Source organism: Pan troglodytes, chromosome 6, assembly GCF_028858775.2.
Source record: "Pan troglodytes isolate AG18354 chromosome 6, NHGRI_mPanTro3-v2.0_pri, whole genome shotgun sequence".
Classification (NCBI taxonomy): domain Eukaryota; kingdom Metazoa; phylum Chordata; class Mammalia; order Primates; family Hominidae; genus Pan; species Pan troglodytes.
Window position 1 is genome coordinate 90,931,774 of NC_072404.2, and position 21,850 is coordinate 90,953,623.

Below are 21,850 nucleotides of genomic sequence, written 5' to 3' on the forward strand. Positions count from 1 at the left end.
AAAATTAGTCAAACCATATTAAAATCTTAATCATTCATTGCTTCTGCCTTCTATCTTAACTCAATCTTATTGTGTACAAAAATGAAAAATGAGCTCAAATGTCAAACTTATTAAAAAAATGGCAATAACAGAAGTGGCTCTTTATTTCTGGTACCATCACCTATCTTCCCTCCCAGAATTTCTCCTTTCTTGTTCAAAAATCTTCTACCTTGACCCTACCCTGAATGTCTTCATAATTTCCACAAGGCCTTGTGGAATCTCTTCTAAATTTTCTCTTGCTAGTACATCATTATTTATTAAATGGACTTCTTCTCCCACTGATATTTGCATCTTGAAGTTAAATGCATAAGTTGCCAACGACTTTCAGGATTCAAATAAATTATCTCAAATATTGAATGATTAGTATGATGGCTTTGTAATGTGCCACATTTGCTAAGCCAAACTGTATTTCTCAGAATTCTATTTTGTGTGTGTTTCAGTTTGGTGAGACACAGGGAAATTCTTGGCCAACTTGGAGGGTAGAAGGGTAGCAGCAGCCATTTTGTTTCTTACGCATGTTTTTGTTGATCTGCTGTGTTACTGTTGGTGTGAACTAGCTTCAGCTAAATCTGAAATTGCTTGACCTACTGCTGGATCTTCTTTCAGCTTCTCTGACTCTTAGAACAGGTCTGTATACTCAGCCACGTGATGAAAGGCTCAGCTTCTGCAGAACACCCACACAAGCAAGGTCAGAAGCATAAAGAACTAACATGGGTTTCAGTTCATTCTTATGGGGCCCAGCATATGCTTGTGTGTTCCAGACTACCCTTAACCTCCCCTACTTTGTATGCATCTTCTCTTCCTGACTTCCTGCCTTAGGGGTGAAAGCTTCAGCATCAGACACAAAGCCTTACAGAGACTACTTAACTCACTGCTACAGGGTACTCTTTTTTTTTTCTTTTTTCTACGAGATGAAGTCTCGTTCTGTAACCCAGGCTGGAGTGCAGTGGTGCAATCGCGGCTCCCTGCAACCTCCACCTCCTGGGTTCAAGTGATTCTCCTTTCTCAGCCTCCCGAGTAGCTGGGACTACAGGCGCCCACCACCACGCCCAGCTAATTTTTGTATTTTTAGTAGAGACGGGGCTTCATCACGTTGGCCAGGATGGTCTTGATCTCTTGACCTCGTGATCCACCCGCTCGGCCTCCTAAAGTACTGGGATTACAGGTGTGACCCGCTGCGCCCAGCCTACAATGTACTCTCAGTGGTTATTTTTCTCTGGTTGTACCCTGATTGATAAAACCAGCTAGTGTGACAACCCATAAGAGAGAAATATTTCAGAACAGCAATCCTGTTCACACAGGCAGAAATCTGTTCATAACAAATATCCAAAACCTAGTCATTCTGGAAAAGTCCCAATTTTCTCAAATCAAATTGATATAGATATGACATTTCATCCTATAATTTATAAGGATGAACAGAAGCATTTGTATTGAGTGCCTCTGAAAAATGATAGTCAGTTATAAAAGCAAGGTATTACATCACCCATTATTTCACAAGAATGTCATTTTCAGAAATAGGAAAACAGCAACTGTCAAATACCACATGTTTGGGGAATGTTTTATTCTTCAGATTTCATTTAATTTTGAAAGGGCAGTTTTACCAGCCTAAGATCTAATGGAAGTGCAGAGATTAGATAGTGAATGTTTAGCCAAAGTAGGCTAAAAGTATTTATTTAAAACTTACAGGGGTCCAAACCAAACATTTTCTGCTGAGTCTTAAAGGAATAAATGATACTGCTATCTTCATCTCGATCTGTTGCTTTTACTCTTGCTATAATTTCTCCAACAGATTTCTTCTCAGTCACATTAATAGAATCCAAAGGAAATGGCCTTAAGAAAAAATGGCGATAAAAACTTTTGAGGATACAAATTTGAGAATTCTTACACACATAATTGCCAAGTTATGATAACCTATAAATAATCTTTTGGATTTATAATATCACCTTCCTCTTGTCAAGAATTTAACAAGTCCCAAAACTATTCAAATATTGAACAAATCAATTTGTGGCACAAAGTTATTTAACTTTTTGCAAAAGCACTAATTTTTAATCACATAGTCTCTAGCACCATGTACGTGAAAGACATGACATAAGAGAGATGGAAAATGAAAAACAAAATGGAACAGTGCACCTCCATTATTCCAGATATTTAATGCATGGAATAATTGGCAACTGAACATAAAGGACTAAATATATTCGTTTTCATCTTGTTATCTGATATGATGAAATTCTGTCCAAAGTCATCACTTACTAGGGCAAGTTTCCAGACCGTTCTCATAAATGTATTGCTTAACCTCTTCAAGTCGTACGGAAAAGTCCTTGATCAATTTCCAAAACATTTCTGAGAGTTACATTTAGTTCTTATTCAGCCTTTCATTCAGGCATCAGACATTTATTGATAACCTACCATGTGTCACTCCAGTTAATGTACATGACTAAGTCTTAGTACTTGTTTAGATCTCACTGCTACTGGGAAACACAAGGATAAACAGCTATAATACTAGGTAATAGATGTTGTCAGTTTGCTGCAAATTTAAAAAAGAGAGAAGACTAATTCTGGGGATAGAAGAGAGGTTCAAGGAAGTCCTCAAAGGAATGTAAATTCAAAGGAAAAGTGAGTGATGCCATCCCTTGAGAAACTTTCTTGATCACAGTAATCTAATGTGGTTTCTCTTCTACAAAGTGTTTTCTCCTTTGTGCCATAATATAATGTAAATTATAATATTTATATTCTGGACCACATTAAATCTTTCTCTTAATTAATTGTTACTTAACATGCAGTATCGCTTGAGAGATGAAAAAGGTAGTTCAGGGCAATATTTCGATAATTTTTGCATTGTTTATAATATCTAGCATTAAATTCTACGAAAAAGTAAAATCAATAAGTTCATGCTTATTGAAGACATGAAGGCAGCAGAAAATTTTTCCAAAAAGTTGATGGCAAGTCTATTACAAACACAGTTAGGAAAGTGATTCCTACAAATAAAGGATAAACTAAGCTCCAAATTACCTTAAGTTGTTCACATAATATAACTTAAAATGAATTTGGGGAATCAAACAATGAATTACTCCCCTTAGTCATCTGTAGAGATATAACTTAGTGATATAAGGAAAGTAACTTGAAAACTATTTTTCTTTTTCTCTTTCATAATCTAACAAGTATTTGATTCCTCTTAGATTGTAGTAATACATTTCATTACTACATTTTGAAGTATAGAAAAACATCTAACATTCATTGCGTTCATTATCTGCAAACAGTTTTGAATGCTACAACTATACCTCCAGAGTATGAAAGTAAAATATTTTAAATTAAATACTTTAAGCTTAATGTCTACCTTTCTCTTTATTTAAAATTAATGTAATTATTAAAAAGCAATGTAGCAACCATGAATAATCTTCAGGAAAGGAAAAAAAAGATACACCAAGATCTTTTACCATATTACAATGTTGGTAACTTCTAAATTTGCTTTCCAGTATTTTCTAATACATAGTTTACTTTTTATCAGTGTATACCTTAATCATTGATATACAGTCATATATTTTAACAACATCAAAAAAATTTCTGAGTAGCTACATAATCTTTATTTTCATTATTTATAACACGGTCATCCTTGGTATCCATGGGTTTTATATTCATAGACTTAACCAACCATGGGGGACAAAAATATTCCCTAAATATGGTATAACAACTACTTACATAGCATTTATACTGTATTAGGTATTATAAGTAATATAGAGATGATTTAAAGTATACAAGAGGATGTGCATAGGTTATGTGAAAATAAAACTACCGGTGTGGTGGCTCACACCTCTAATCCCAGCACTTTGGGAGGCCAAGGTGGGCGGATTGGAACATTTGAGGTCAGGAGTTCGAGACCAGCCTGACCAACATGGTGAAACCCCATCTCTACTAAAAATACAAAAATTAGCCTGGTGTGGTGGCACACACCGGTAGTCCCAGCTACTCTACTTGGGAGGCTGAGGCAATCGCTTGAACCCAAGAGGTGGAGGTTGCAGTGAGCCAAGATCGTGTCACTGCACTCCAGCCTGGGCGACAGAGTGAGAATCTGTCTTAAATAAATAAATAAATAAATAAATAAATAAATAGAAAAAATAATACACCATTATAAAAGATTCTTGAGCATCCATAGCTTTTGGTATTCAGGGGAGTCCTGGAATGCATGCCCCACAGATACCAAGGGCCGACTGTATATGTGAAAAGTTTATTTTAACCATTCTCCTATGTATACACTTTGAAATAAATATGCTTACTCAAATTGAGGCTTCTCATCATTTATGTTTCTAATCAAGATAATTAGTGTCCCTTGACAGAACAGACCTGTTGTATCTGTTGCTTTCAGTACAAGGTGGAAAACCTGGAAAAGAGTTTTTTAAACTTTAAAAATACTATTTTATAATACATATATACTTTCGCAATATGCATCCTGTTAGGTTTTTGTTTTGTTTTGTTTTCTCCAACTAAATATAGCTTCTTATTTTTCTTCTCATTAGTTAAAAGAAATACAAGTGCTTTCTAACTTGTATTTACTTATCTTTCCTACTTAGTTAGATTCATTATAAGTTGCTTCATTTCATATGGAATTAAATTTCACACAGAAGTCTGTGTAGCTTGGCTATATACCTCAATCCAGAAAAAATCAAAACCGCTCCCAAATGAACAAATTCTAGATTTAATCTTAAACCAAAATATGATGCACTGAAACTACTGACAAAGCAAGCTGTTTGATGTTAAACCCTAGAAATAGGAAGATGGGCTACTCTTTGGGATCCATGACACAAGGAATTTCTGAAGAATTGAGAATGTCATCAAACATTGAATATTCTTCTCCTCAGCCTGTCACTCATCTCACCCCTTAGAAACCATTTACTCATATCAGGAAATGCCCTTTTGAAAACAAAAACAAAAACCAAACACCACGGAGGCAGTAAGTATCCCCTAGAAACCCTTTTTGAGCAGATATTCAATAAAACTCTACAGCGTATAAGACTCCATGCTGAGGAAAGGGCTGACAATGATTCTACCAAATTTCAGTCCCTTGGATAGGTAATTACATGTCAGATGTCATATAATGAATTGATCAGTTATTCAGTGGAAAGATGAAAGTGATCTTAAAGGACTTGGTAGAAGATAGGTTGAATGTCGGTCAAGGCAGGAGGTGAAGAGGCCCAGGAAGAGTCAGAGATATGGAGCTGAACTGTTTACATGCATGATGTCCATTTATCTTCCAGCTAACCTATCTCATATTGTAGTCCTAATACTCAAGCTGCTTAAAAGATATGTATCATTGACTTCTCCACCATCCTCTAACATACAGCACATCAAATTGAAATTTAAATGGAATTCATTGACTTTCTTCCACCATTTATGTTCTTTCAGGCCAGAAATTTAATATCTTCAACTATTAACTCTTCCCTCGAATTATCTTATCAGCAGCAAATTCTCTATTTTTACTCCAATCTCTTGCATTTTCCCCTTCTTGCTATTTTCTCAATTACCTTATTGAAATAATAAATTTGAAGACACTTCTGAAAACAGAAATTTTTTTTACAATATTGTAAAACATTATTTTACGATCATAATAATACCAACCTTTATTTCTCGAACTACACACTTCATTTCTATGTGGACAGACTATCTCCAATAGCTGGTTTCTTTCCAGTCAGTTGTTCATACTTACATATCCTTCATTTTCCACTCAGAAAAATCATCCCTGAATGCTTTCCTTAAATTATATTTCTCATGTAAATACCATCTAATGTTCTTCTTTCTTACCATGTTAGTTTCAAATTCACCTATAAGGTTTATGCCCAATCTTACATTGGCTACCTAAGAGAGTTAACACTCTAAGTGGGGTAGGGTGTATGAATCATAATCGTTTCAATATGAAAACTTGACTGATTTAAGTTTCTTTCATTTCTTTGATGTTCAGAAAGATTTAAATTTTAATGATTTACTGATTTGGTTTTCCCAGATTAAAATGACAATTTTTTTTCATAAACTTTTCTTGGTAGAACTAAAATGTTAAGACATAATCTCTATATTTGGAGTAACCATAATGATTGGATGTAGGATTTTGGTTAACTGCACAAATCCTCAGAAATGAATGACACAAAATATTAATCTTCCTTCAAAATAACAAGGTGTCTAATTTTTCATGAAGAGCTCAAAGTGATAAAAATTCTGTTTCATTCTGCATGGAAAAATAAATAAACATTTTAATTACATGATATCCAGTATCCAAATCCAGGGGATCTTCACCTCTTAATCTAACAACATCACTTACAGGATCCGTTCCAAAAGAGTTTGCTCCTTTCTTTGGTCCAGATAACTGTGTCTCAATGGTGTACTTGAAGAATAAAATATGCATTACTCAAAACTGAATAAATGAGAAGGCATGGAAGATCATTAAGACATGATATTGGGGCAAATATATAGAAAGTTCCCTATTTTCACACTGATTAATTTCAGTTTTTCTTTATGATCTACTAGTATTAGAACCACTGACATCATCTTTTTCAGAATAAAGGAAAAACAATATGTTTGTTTAGCCTATGAACATAACCAAAATATTTGCTATTTTTTAAATAGAACTGCACAACCCTTTACAGTTTTCTCACATAAGTTTTTAAAAGCTTAATTTTCTTTTTTTTTTTAAACGGAGTTTTGCTTTGTCGCCCAGGCTGGAGTGCAGTGGTGTGATCTCAGCTCACTGCAAGCTCCACCTCCCGGGTTCACGCCATGCTCCTGCCTCAGCCTCCCAAGTAGATGAGACTCCAGGCGCCCGCCACGACGTCCAGCTAATTTTTTGTATTTTTAGTAGAGACGGGGTTTCACCGTGTTAGCCAGGATGGTCTCGATCTCCTGACCTTGTGATCCGCCCTCCTCGGCCTCCCAAAGTGCTGGGATTACAGGCGTGAGCCACCGTGCCCAGCCAAAAGCTTAATTTTTATTAAGTATTTGTTTAATATTAATTTAATTCTGCAAATTAATATAACACTGAAAGAGTGTACAGAATAAACTCACTATCACTATCATTAAAAGTATACAAAATAAACTCATTATCAGTTTTAAGAAACAAAAGAATTATAATGGTATAAACCCGTTTCAAGTGTTACCATTTCAAATATTAATGTAGTTTATAATTTATCTTATGCTCTTAATATTCCTTTTCATTTATTTGCTACCACTTCTTAGAATAGGTAAAAGTAGGTAAATATAGCCTCAAAAGTATCTGAAAACTATTTAGTTTGGAAGGAGGTAAAATTTCACTGAGGAAAAGTTTAATTACTTCTGTGTGCTTCTTTGTAATCTGATATGATTTCTAGGCTCTAAAAATAGAACTATTTCTCAAAACACTGAATTTTAAAACAATCACCTGTTTGGTTCCTATTACGTTTCTGAAAATGACAGAAGTGGTAATAATTACTTTCAGCTGGAGCACAGCGTTTTAAAAAATTTATTGAAAAGACATCATGTAATGGGAAAGATCTTGTGTTTCTAAACAATGTAATTTTGGCTCGTCCACAACAAAATATTTTTGGAGTATCCCACAGGGATTTTGAATACTTTGACAACGGCACATGTATCACTGAAGGTTAATGGAAGGAAAAATTATCTCTTATAATTGCGAAAATCAAACACCAGGGGTATGAAGTGACTTCCCCAGTATTACAGCTCTAGTTGGTGGTAATGCCATACGTAGCCCAAGTCATCTGACAACCCCACCGCCATTTGGTGCTCCATTACTTTATACTGTGAGTTACTACATTAGAAGTAGTAAACTATTTCAATGCATGTTCAGAAAGAATAGCTGCAGAGCAAGCATGCTGACTTTTGTAGTCCATTGCATTGCTAAAGTCTCCAAAACAAACTTTATAGGTTCTTTTCATTTTGCCAAATCTCTAAGAGACTTTACATCCATGAATCAATTAAGAGAAAAAGCGAGTCTCTTAGGGTTAAATACTTAGTAATTAGGATACTGAAACATCAAAAAATATATAATCACATTCGTATGTGTCATTGAAATAGCTAGGAAAGAGAAATCGTTCTGATCAGTTCCAAAAGGCAAAGCCCCAGTTTTGTCTCAGCATTGACATCTTCCTCCCAGTCCCCCACCTCAATTAGAAGTCATGGAATTTTCCCGTATGCCTCAAGAAAATAGCTTCTTCTAAAAATGCCATTTCCAACATTAACATGAATATTGCATCATGGTGGTTGTAAACTTCATACAATCTTTAATTATCAAATTATATTAACTGTCCTTGAAAATTTTTTGAAAAGATTACACTTTACGTTGAAGTGATAAATGTACCTGGCACAATGATCGCCACCTACATCCACCCTATCACCATTTGCGAAGACCTCATCTGTGGCCGTCACTCTATAAATGGACTGAAATAATGGATAGTCCTCATCAATTTCTAAGGTAGCTGTGAAGCAGAAATCAAGTTGTGTCAGAAAATTAAAGTATACTAGGCATTCACTATCTCTTTATATAATAAAAACAGAACAATATTAATTTCAGATTGGATTCTGAGTCTGGGACAATATTTTAATATTTTAAGATAGTAATTTATTTTTTCTCACTTTTGTGTTTTTCCCCCTGGCTTTGGATCATCCTTCCTGCCCTCACCCAGTGCCTTTTCCTTACTTCCTGGCACTATTTGAGGCAACTATAGCTTAATGAAAAAGAACGTGATACATATGCTGACAAACTGTCCTGTGGGAAGCCAGAGTGGTAGCTTCATAAAATATTTCTGTACAATTTCTAGACCTGATTGGGTCATAATGGGGAGGAACTCTGTTTCTTACAAAAGCACGTGTGTGAACAGCTGATTAACATGCAACTCTCACACACCTCCTAACATCTTCTCACAGCCTTGACCATGGGTCAAAAGCTCAATCTAAAATATAACATGGATGCAGTGACTTCAGGAAAGAAGTGGGTAAAATTGTTCCATATGGAGTAATAAGACGTTTTAAAATTTCTTATTTCTTACACACAGAAATGTGTAGACCAAATTTATATGTTGTTATAAACATAAATTTTAACAACTTGCTCAACTAAATTTAATTTTTTCACATGTAGTTATATTTAAAGTTAATGACTAGGTGATTTTTGAGAAGCTAAAGATAATGGTGGTTACCTAGAACCATGTCTCCCAGTATTTTCTCCAAAAACAATACAGAAAAAAAGAAGAAATAATATTAGACAAAAGCCATGCCCTCAGCATAAATTGAAGACAGAATATGACCAAACTTCATCATAACTTTAAGTAAATTTTAACATGTCACGTTTCTATCCCACCATGAGCCCTCGTGGCAAGTCAAGAATGGCCCAGAAAACTACAGGTATGAGAAGAAGAGAAAGCTAACAACAAGCCTAAGATTGATGGGATGTAAAATTATTTCCAGAAAGAGTAAGTCTACTCAAAGTGTAAAAATACAAGCTGGGCATGGTGGCTCATACCTGTAATCCCAGAACTTTGGGAAGCCAAGGCAGGCGGATCACCTGAGTTCAGAAGTTCAAGACCAGCCTGGCCAACACGGCAAAACCCTGTCTCTACTAAAAATACAAAAATTAGCTGGGTGTGGTGGCACACACCCGTAATCTCAGCTACTTGGGAGGCTGAGGCAGGAGAATTGCTTGAACCCAGGAGGTAGAGGTTGCAGTGAGCCGAGATTGCGCCAAGAGTGAAATTCTGTCTTAAAAACAACAACAACAACAAAAAAAACACACAAAAACAGAAAATTCTATGATGTTAAAAGTATTATCCATGCTTAGTACTGTGACAGATACATAAATGAATAAAAGCAAGTTTATCATACACCAATTTATATTTTTCTTAAGGACAAATAAATAATAACAACAAAATTGATTTTAAGATAATAAGCATTTTAAACAAAATAATGAATTAGCTAAAACATCTATTAGAGGTATAATAACATCTAGAAAAGATTTTGACTCAAATAATCAGAACAGTGAACTTAAATTTTAAAAAATTTCCAATAATTAGATAAATGTCACATTTTGTGATACTTCATAAACATAGGCCTGAGCTATTGGTTGCAAAGAGAATTATTAGAGGAATAATTAGAATAACTCAGTGCCCTTAATTAAGTCTCTGTTCTGTTACTCTTCAACTTTCTACAATAGTTGTTTCAAACCTTGCCTTTTTGACTAAAACCTCTTACACCTACCCTTCCCCTCTATCTCACTCTTCATAGAGGATCTCTCATCTTACTGCATAGAAAACAGATACCATTAGATCAGTGGTAGCTCACTTTTTCTCATAGGATCTACAAACTCACTTCCGTTGGTACCTTCTTTACTATAAAAGGCAAGAACTTGTTACTAAAGATAATCCTTGTTCATTGGGTGGTAACACACCCTATACTTTCTCAAGGACTTGTCTCTTTACCTCCCATCTTCAGTCACTCCCTCACTTTCTGGGTACTCTCTATTAGCACTTAAACATGCTCAAGTCTCTTTCATTTTAAAAGAAACACCCTTGACCCTAAGCTTACCCTTACAATGTCCCTATCTCTCTCTTACCCTTCAGGGGCAGAGTTTGTACATTTCTTTACCCCCTGTTCAGTCCTTAGTTCACACTATTAGAGGTTCTGCCTCTACAAACAGAGGCTATTTCCAGTAAGTCATCAAAGTCTTCCATGCTGCCAGACCCACTGGACACTCAGTGTCCACCTTACTTAACCTCTCTTCAACATTTACACAGTTGACTCTTCCTTCTACTCTTGGCAGAAAAGGAGAATTGCACATCTACAGGAATCACTCCTAAACTTCTGAGTACCTTTGGAAAAACTGCCTGTGAAAATCAAAGTTGGCAAGTTTCTCAAACAGCCATTAAGTTCCCCGATCAGGCAAAGTCCTTATCACAGCTTTCCAAATCTTAACTAACAATTTCTTAATAATCTGCAGTCCTCTCTAGCTACTGTCCTATTCTCTCATCCTTGAGTGTATTTTTTACCTTTTCATTGACTGGACAGAGTCAGCAGTGGGAATGGAAAACAGGAAGCAGAAGCAGGTGGTTTATAAGACTCAAGGGCCCTCAGTGACCCTTGAGGTTTGACAAAAGAAAGGGGCTAGGAATTCAGGAGAGCTCAGAAGAGATGACCTGGAGTCTAACCCCTTGACCAAGAGAGTAAGAAAAAACATGAAGAGATTTCAGTTGCTTATTCATATTCATAGGCAATATCATTAGTGAAAGTGGCTGTGTATGCGTCCATGTTAGTTTTGAAAAATAACTGCACATGGTTATGAGACAACACTGCCTTTAGTAGTGAAAATTTAATAAATAATGACTTTATATCAACAAAATGGAGTAAACATTACATTTCTGAATGTAATCAATGTTCCTGCTGTAGCTTTTAAGGTGATAAATGTAACATTTGAGCACAATGTAATAGAGATGTATTCATGAAAATCCTAGTTTATTTTATAATCAACTTAAAATGTTCTTAATATGGCTCATTTAATGAAATAATCGGTTTTTGTTAGTATGGTCCAAATTTTAAAATGGTAAGTTTTTATTCATTTATATTTTCAAAAGAAATGGATAGTTTACATTCATGATCTTTCAGAGCATGTTTTCAGAGTATTATATATTTTAACTGCAATGATAAAGAAAATTTCTTTCAAGCATACACTTAAATTGGGACTCCCAACTCACTAGTACTTTTCCAGAGATTCAGCTGCAAGTAAAATCTGAATAGAAAAATCTTAAAGCTTCAAGGCATTTCAAATTTATTAAACATAAAAAATTGAAATTGTAAATAGAGACATGTAAGTGTTTAGGAGATACATAGATGGGTAGACAAGATTGACAGATGATTGATTGACTGATTGCACCTGTGCTTTGTTCCCATTTCTCACCTACTTTATTTGTCTTCAGCCTCCTCATCAAATGGATTCTCCATGTTGTAAAATTACTCATGTCTCCCTTTAAAAAGAAATCCAGCAGACCCAACTCTTGCAATCCCATATGATTTTGTTTCTTCATTCTCTCCAACTTTATGTGCAAATTAAAAAAAAAAAAGATGTTTTCTGTTTTTACAATCTCACTAATCAATCTGCTCCATTCTGGCTCCCATCCCTATAACACCCATAAAATAGTTCTCAAACTCATTAGTTGTCACTTTCCTGATATTGTTAACTCAATGCATTTTACTTGTTGTGGAATATAAGACTGCTAACCACTGGCACTCTTGAAACACTATTCTCCTTTGCCATTCATGACATAATTCCCCTTTTTCTACCACCACTTTAGCAGCTCCTTCTTCGTCTCCTTGGCAGGCTGAGTTTCTTCCCCACGTCATTAAGTGTAGGAGTTCCTCAGGGTTGGCCCTCTGCCCTCCTTTCTTCTAATTCTCTACTCTTGGGTTAAGTAATCTCATCCAAATCCATGGTTTCAATTACAAAACATTAATAGCCCTGGGTAAGACCTCCAAGCCCAACTGCTTACACAAATCTATCCTTTGATATAACAAAGGCATATCAGAAAGGACCTTTGCAAAAGTGAACTCTTGATTTTTCTCTCCAAATTTGGTATATTTCTTTCTTTCTTTTTTTTTTTTTTTTTGAGATGGAGTCTCACTCTGTCACCCAGGCTGGAGTACAGTGGCACCATCTCAGTTCACTGCAACCTCCACCTCCCGGGTTCAAGCAATTCTCTGCATCAGCCTCCCAAGTGGGTAGGATTACAGGCGCCCGCCACCACACCCGGCTAATTTTTGTATTTTTAGTAGAGATGAGGTTTCACCATCTTGGCCAGGTTGGTCTTGAACTCGTGACCTCGTGATCCACCCGCCTTGGCCTCCCAAAGTGTTGGGATTACAGGTGTGAGCCACCGCGCCTGGTCAAATTTGGTATATTTCTAAGTTTTCCTATATTTCTTGAGGATTTCCACACCAGTTACACAAATTAGAAAACCCAGTCCCTTCTCTCCTTCATTCTACTAAATTCATCACCAGCTATATTATTAAAATGTCCTAAGATTATCCTTTTCTCATCTCTATCATCTTCCTAGGCCAAACTATACCATTCCTTGCCTAGATGACTGAAATGAACGTCTTCTTTTTTCTACTCTATGGGTCTCCAAACCACCACCCTTCAGCCAAATCTAGACTATTGCCTGGTTTTGTATGCTCTGTAAGCTAAGAATAGTTTTTGTACTTTAAATAAAAATGGTTTAAAAATAGTTTAAACAATCAAAAGAAGTCTAATATTTTGTGACACATGAAATTTATATAGAGTTCAAATTTCAGTATTTATAAAGTTTTAACAAGACATATATACTCATTTATTTATAGATCATATATTGTTGCATTCTTGCTACTGAGTTGAGTGATGGAAATATATGGTGTTCTCATCACCTCAAATACCATGAATTCCAGTAATCCAGTTATAACAGCATTCTGAGTACCACATTCTTTTTAATTATCATATCCACCCACCATGGCAAAACAAGAAAAGAAGAGAAAAGTAAACTGAATGACACATTTTTAAGGCATGATGCAGTGTGGATTGTTTTGTTTTTAAGTTATGTGTCCAAAAACTGTTTTTATTATGTAATGACATTATAACTTTGATATTAATAAAGGAATATAATACATGTCTGAAAAACAAGACTAAGTACTCATCCCAGTATTCCCACTTGACAGAAAAACAATGATCAGAAAAAGTAGAAAATTTAAAATAAAATATTTCATGAAGACAGACTTTATTCACAAAAATAATTACCAATGAAACTGCAGTCAAAAAAGATTCTAAGCAGTTCATTAGTTAGCTAAGTAAGGAAAGAGATTTGCTGATGGTATTTAATGTCCCATCCAATAAAGAGAAACTCCAACCCCTCCCAAATGAAAATTCACTCCTCTCATTAGCAGAGCTGTAGTACAAAATTATACCCAATTGTTACTGTTATTATCTTTTAAAAATTTATCAATAAAAATTGTAGATATTTATTTCCTTGCTTATAAGTACTACCTAAATAATAGACTCAATTTATCTTTTGGCTTGCAAGGCCTAAAATATTTATTTTCTGGCCTTTTACAATGCTTGCTGACACCTAAACTAACTTTGTCCCCTTCTCATCTTTCTCTATACTCAACAAGATGGATACATTTGAAACATCTATCAGCTTAAAATACTTCATAGCATTCCCACTACCCTTAGAACCAAGACTGACATTCTTAAAATACTCTTCATTACTTTTCAATTATCATTTTGTACCATATTACTTAGTGTCCTATTTCAATTATACTAGACTTCCCATTATTCTTAGTCAACATGTTCTATGCTGCCTCAGGGAACTTATAGTTCCTTCTGCATGAAATGCTATTCTCCCTCCTCTTGCTTATTTACTATTATCAGAGTTTAGAACTAAAGTAAACTGCCAAAACTTTAGAGAAAACTTTTCTGATATCTCTGACTTGGTCAACCGCTCCACAATCCTACACAGTATTTGATTTTGTAATACAAATGTCTCTTATTTCTATGATCATATTATAATTAAAATTCACATTTATTTTTGTGCATTTTTGATTGATGGCTATCATCCTTACTTTTTTGGAAAACTAAAATACCATTTGAACCTTAAGCGTATTAAAACTAAATTATTCTTTGTAGCATTTTTACAAGTGAAGGTTTAACTTTGTGTATTAAGTTACGAAAACCTTTTATTCATTTTGTTTCTCTCCTGCCTTGCTTCTCTTACGGCAAGTCTTTTGTAGAATCTCTATTGCTGTTTTTAATGTATTTGCTCTCCTACCTCATAATTGTGGCATGAAAATTTTTATAGGGTAAACATGTTTTTCAAATTATTCCTTAGAGAGATTATGTTTTCTTACAAACATGAAGGTCTGCACATATTTTTATGTATTTATATAAACACACATTATATGCATAATTTAAAGAATCACTGAATCATCTCTCACTGAGGGAGTATGCCTGGCCTCTTTCATTATACATAGCTTTTAGAAGTAAACTATAGGAAGATAACGCATCATACCTGTGCCTGAAGAAAATTTGGGATCAGCAGTACAGTTTGGAGATTCGGGAACATCAATAATATTAATGGTCAAATCATGTCTATAGAGCCTCCCAGTATCAACTATCAGAAGAAACCTTATTGGATCTGTTTCATAATTAAAAATTTTGGTAGCAGTGATTACACCAGAACCTATGAAAGAGATAAGCCACAATTATAATTACCATCGGTACTTAGAAACATAACTTTTATATCTTAAAAGATTTTGGCATTACGGGTTTTAACTCCTTTAAAAAGAACTTAAATTGGAGATTATGTTGGCAACCCAAAGTCACACAATTAACAAGCATCATCTGAATCTTTAGTTGAAGAAAAGGAAAAAAAAAAAAAAGGAAGTAGTTCTAAATATATTTCAGTTGCCTCACAAGGAAAATATTCAAAATATACAAATGATAGAAAATATTAAATATTGACTTATTTTCTTTTCAAAATGTTTCATGATTCAGACTTCTATTATTAGTAAACCATATATGTCTCTTGAAAGTTTTCATCGAAAATCATTTCCAAAGATCACAGCACCATCAGTGACAGAGATCATATTATCATCACAGTACATGCCTACTTTTTATTGAGAGGAAAAAAATTGTCATTTGTTTCTGTTCAATCTCATTAATTATTATGAGTTTATCCCAAAGTCATAAAATAGATTTGACATCATTTTTTTGCTGGCACCTAGATAAACCGTATCACTGAGAATTCTGTTGTCAAAAGTGGCATATTGCCTTAAAAGGGATACTTTTATATGGTACTTATTGTAACAATAATCAATTCCCTACTAGGCCAGACTAAGACCTGGGTGTAAAATAATTAGCTGATTTAAGTGAAGATAAGAAAAGAAAGTAAGGTTGTGCCCCATTATCCATATAGAATATACTTCAAGACCCCCAGTGGATTTGTAAAACCACAAGGGGTACAGAACCCTGTATATACTATGTTTTTTCCTGTACATACATACCTATTATAAAGTTAAATTTATAAATTAGGCATGGTAAGAGATTAACAGCAATAATAATAAAATACAACAATTATAACCGTATACTCTAATAAACATCATGAGAATGTGCTCTGTCTCTCTGAAAATATATTAATGAAAATAGGCCAGTCACAGTGGCTCATGCCTGTAATACCAAAACTTTGAAAGGCTGAGGTGGAAGGATTGCTTGAGACCAGGAGTTCAAGACCAGCCTGAGCAACATAGTAGGACTCCATCTATACACACACACACACACACACACACACACACACACACACACACAAATAAAAAATTAGCTGGGCATGGTGGCATGTGCCTGTAGTCCCAGCTACTTGGGAGGCTGAGGAAGGGGGATTGCTTGACACCAGGAGTTTGAGGCTACAGTGAGCTACAATTGCACCACTGTACTCCAGCCTGGGTGACAGAGTGAGATTCTGTCTCAAAAAAATAAATAACCAACGTGATTTTCTGTGAGTAACTGAAACTAGGAAAGTGAAACCATGGTAAGAGGGCCGTACTGTATAGATGAAGAAAAGAATAATACAGACACTAATACACTTTTTAAAATTTTTGTTATTATTAGCAATAATAGGTCCACTTAATCTGGGCATTCTTTAAAGAATTTATATCAAGTTGTAGCAAAGAAACAAATGTAATCATTGAGATTCTTTTTTTTTTTTTTTTTTTTGAGATGACATTTAGCTCTTGTTGCCCAGGCTGGAGTACAATAGTGCGATCTCAGCTCACCACAACCTCCCCCTCCTGAGTTCAAGTGATTCTCCTGCCTCAGTCTCCCCAGTAGCTGGGATTACACAGGCATGCACCACCATGCCCGGCTAATTTTGTATTTTTAGTAGAGACGGTATTTCTCCATGTTGGTGAGGCTGGTCTTGAACTCCTGACCTCAGGTAATCCACCCGCCTCAGCCTCCCAAAGTGCTGGGATTACAGACGTGAGCCACTGCGCCTGGCGAGATTCTTTTAGAAAGTCCTGAGTCACAAAAGCTACTGATTAGAGGAAGAATAAAAATATTCTTAATTTTGAGAAAGCCAGTAATATGCATAGGCAATACTTTATAAAACTATATATACTAACTTGTCTTAGCTAATGGATTTAATAGAGACAAAATGTGAGTCTCACTGGAACAAATACATTTCTTACACATTTTTGTAGAGTTTCTTTTTCAATCTTACAAAATAAGAATCAAGCAAAATCAAATCATAACAAAATGAATAACCCAATGCTGAATTTCTTCCAAACTGAAGTGCAGCTTATATATCCCTTCTTATAGCACAAGAAACAATCTCAAAATGCAATGTTGGATCAAAGCTAGAAGAAACAGAATAGGTTCAACCACTGAATGGTTATTGATTATGACATCTTCTATTAAATCTCCTCCAGCCAGATTAAAAGAACTAAAACTTGACTGAATAATCCTGTGGGCCTCCCTTCACTCCCAAGAAAGATTTTTTACCCCTTATATTTGGTGTCAAGAATACTAATTAACTGACAATGTATCAAACAACTTGCGGCACAGCATAAACAGCTGGATTCATCTAGGGGATAGAGGAATAGGCTAACAAGGGAAGAATTTTCTACAATGTGATTGATATGATTTGTGTTCCCACCCAAATCTCATGTCGAATTATAATCCCCAATATTGATGGTGGGGCCTGGTGGGAGGTGATTGGATTATGGGGGCTGATTTTTCCTTTTGGTGCTGTTGTCATAATAGAGTTCTCAGGAGATCTGGTTGTTTAAAAGTGTGTGGCACCTCCCCCTCTCTCTTCCTCTTCTTCGTGCTCTGGCCAGGTAAGACGTGCCTGCTTCCCCTTCACCTTCTGCAGGGATTTTAAGTTTCCTGAGGCCTCCCCCGAAGCCAAGCAGATGCTGCTATGCTTCCTGTACAACTTGTGTAACCATGAGCCAATTAAACCTCTTTGATTTATGAATTACCCAGTCTCAGGTCTTTATTCATAGAAATGTGAGAATGGACTAATACAGTGATACTAACTGGAACCTGTCTCTCCAGTGCTATATAGCACTATGACTTTGTAGATGAGTCACCAGGAATAGCATCGAAAGGCTTTGGCATCTTAAAGAAGCCAAAGATAGACTTTGGTTAATTTAGACGACATTGCTAGATTAGGTTTCAGAGGTTAACATAGACTTCCATTGTAATAGACATGAACAAGCCTTTGGAATGCAGCCCTATGAATGAACTCAAGTAATAACAGTAAAATAATTATTCAGCCAACCCACAGAATTTTAAGAGATAAAACAGCGTTGTTTGAAGCCACTATGTTTTGAGGTGGTTTGTTATGCAGCACCAGAAAACAGATACAGGAGGCATGCAGATCTGGAGTTGGGTGAAGAATTAGAAATACAACTAAGAATTTATTAGCATAGGGACATCCATGTGTATATTACATCAAGAGGACCAACAACTGAATCAGGCATAGTCCTTGTGCTCAAGGGATTCAATCAGGGAAATAAAATTATTAAAGAAAAATGGTTTAAAAATACATAAGAGGAGCATATTCCCTGATGCTGAGAACAGGGTAGATGCTGAACTAATGACACTATTTCTGAACTAATACAGGAAAGATGTGAATGAGTTGGTCAGGAGAAGAATAGAGGAGGCAGAAGACATGCTATGTGCAAAGGCTCAGGGGAGAAGAAAGTTTTGCATTGGGAGATGCATATTTGGACTAAAATATAGAACATACAATGGGGAATAGTACCTTTTCAGTCTACAAAGATAAACAAGAGCCACATTTTAAAAAGAATTGTGTGTCAGTTTAAAGAACTTGGATTTTACTTTGGGGGAAAATAGAAAGTTAGCAAAGAATTATAGTTGGTATCACCTATATATAGACAGCAAAAAAACTGTGGGAATATGATCCTGTATGTACATTAGTAAAATTACTTTCAGTGAAGAGAAAATTGTGAAGGAATTCTGAAAGGAAGGGATCAAGTGAGAACATTGGTGCAAAAATCTAGAAGAGGGGTGCTATGGTTTGGATGTTGTTTGTTCCCACCAAATCTCATGTTGAAATTGATCCCCAGTGTGGTGGTGTTGGGAGGTGGGGCCTAGTGGGAGGTACTGGGGTCATTGGGGTAGATCTCTCACGCATGGCTTGGTGCCTTCTGTGTGTGAGCTGTCCCTCCCATGAGACTGGATTGGTTTTGAGGGAATGGATTAGTTTCCAGAGGGTGGGTTGTTATAAAGCCAGGATGCCACTCAGATTTTGTTCCTCTTCACACACGCCTGCTTCCCCTTTGACTTTCTCTGCCATGATTTGATGCAGCATAAAAGCCCTCAGCAGATGCCAAGCAGATGCTGGTGTCATACCTCTTGCACAGCCTCCATAAGCATGAGCCAAACTAACCTCTTTTCTTTATGAATAGCCTAACCTCAGGTACTCCTTCACAGCAACACAAAATAAACTAAGACAAGAGCTTATAAGGATGTGACATGAGATAGTAATCATGGACATGAGATAAACATACCAAGGATTTAAAATCTATAGAATTTGGTGAATGACTGGAAGCAGAAGGTGTGATAGAAGGAGTCAGTAAGGCATGCCTGTCACAGAGTTTTCTGAAGGGTAGATGGCAGCAAGGCTACCATACATGATGGTGTTTATGATGTCCTGCAAAATAGTAGATGACGACTGGGGGCGAGAGTAGCTGAGGACTACATACCTTAGAGCTTGACTGCATCTGCTCCGGAGAGAGCTGTTTTACATAATTTACACAGAGGTTATATTAGAGGCAGGTTTTTGGAGAAAATAATCTGTGCAGATTTGAATAATTCAATTTAAAATATTTAAGAATATGTCTATAAAGTAGATATATTGGTCTGAAGTTAAGTCATAGTGTTTGAGCTTTGTGTGTGTGTGTATATATACATATTTATGTAATTGAGATCATCAGAATATATATTTTCATTGTAGTTAATGGATACATAGATGGGTTTGTAGTCAAGGGATAAATGCAAGGTAAACTGTGTAGAATATGGATAGAAGAAAACCTAAGTAGACCTGAATAACACAAATATGTACAGAATAAACAGAGGAAAAATTTAGGAGGAAGAAGAGGAGGGAAGAAGAGATATATGGGGAAAACTAGCAGAGTATATAGTGCCATAAGTATTTAAAAAATGAGCATGTTTAAAAAACTAAAGAGTGGTTTTCACCTCTAAATTTTAAAGAGAGGTTATATATAAGATGAAGACTTAAATATGGCATTGTTTTTAACAATAAAAATATTGCTATGTATGGTGGCATGTCTTGTTGAAGTGACCTGTCACAACTCTGTTCAAAAATATATGGAAAGTGTAGGAGTAAGAAATATGTAGAGAACTCTAAAAATATTTAACCAGTTAGATGAAATGCCAGATGTTCTATAAAATGTCAAAAAAAAAAGACAAGACAGTAAAAGAAAAGAGACATAGGGCAAGAGTGAATTTTGTTCAGATAGGGAAGGCTTATAAGATGAGTTGAAAGTTATTGAAAATAATCGGGAGAGAAGAATAGAAAATATAGGAAAAGGGGATAATCAGTGTAGAAAGAAATATGAGGAGTGGGGATATGGAACTCAACCAAACTCAAAGGAATGAAAGTAGACAAAGGAAGGCATGAATCTTCTTTTGCAACAGAAGAGTAAAAAGAAGGAATTCATTGCAAAGAACTATAGGAAATAGCCTAAGGAATTTCCCTCTTGATTGCTTATAATTTTCCTCAAATTTGTAAGCTGATTTTATCTGTTAAGAGAAAAAGGTTTCAGGTGAATAAGAGATTTAAGATGAGACTGGAGAAATTCTATCATAACCAACTTGGCAAATTAAAGAGAGATCTAACTAGAGAAATATTGAAGAACTACCAAAAAGCATTTAGGGCCAAGCAAAATCTAGAGTGCAGAAGCTGGCTCATGTGATTTTTTTTCCAACAGTATTCATAAGCTTAGGCACATCAATAATTGGGTCTCAAATTGGAGTTTTCATGGGTAAAGGTTACAGAAGAAGTACAGGCCAAATTATCTGAAGATATTGTCCAGGAAGGGTTGAAAGATGGATTATACTGCCAGATTCAGAAGTAAAGAGAAGTGGTAATGACAGAGAGCAAAAGAATAAATCAATGGATTGTTGACGTCAGAGATGAAGCATCTATCCCTTGACTACAATTAAAATGTAGAGATGATAAAATGCATAGTAAGGGTAACTGAATAAAAGAATTGAAAAAGCATTAGGAGTGGGATTCTAAAATTAAGAACATGAAGTAATATTGTTCTGGGTGCTGATGAAGTTCTGACTGCAGCCATGGGAGTGTATGGATGGAAGTAAATTTTCAAGTCACAGAGCTTTAAGTAAGCTTTACACCAAATAAAGTAAAGGACCTGAGAATTTGGAGGGCTGGATAGGCCAAAATGTGAGTATCAAAGAATCCTAAAAGATGGCGGCCGGATCTGAGACGGAGAAACACTGTGAGTGATATATTCAAGTCCTTAGGACTCAACGGAGAGTGATTAGTACGGTTTGGTAAGGAGCCAAATATCCTGAGCTTCAATTGAGCAAGGGAGTTTCCAAAGAGGATCGGGGCAATGGTCAAGAATCAGCTCTGCGGAGTGAAAAGAATGCCGACTTCCCACTTCCTGACCCAGAGATATGAGATGTGTGGGAGAATGAATAACATGAGTTTGAGGCATGCTGCGGTCATCCCATAGGACAGCAAATTTCAGTTAAAGC

General features: G+C 35.6%; 1 long non-coding RNA gene across 1 annotated transcript in view; it reads right to left on the reverse strand.

Moving 5' to 3' along the window:
• Positions 1-12,659: 12,659 nt before the first annotated feature.
• Positions 12,660-21,850, reverse strand: part of LOC134810545 (uncharacterized) — a 95,098-nt gene continuing 85,907 nt past the window's right edge. Inside the window, exon 3 of the long non-coding RNA XR_010158885.1 lies at positions 12,660-15,260. This is a non-coding gene — a long non-coding RNA (uncharacterized LOC134810545). The remainder of the gene's footprint in view (positions 15,261-21,850) is intronic.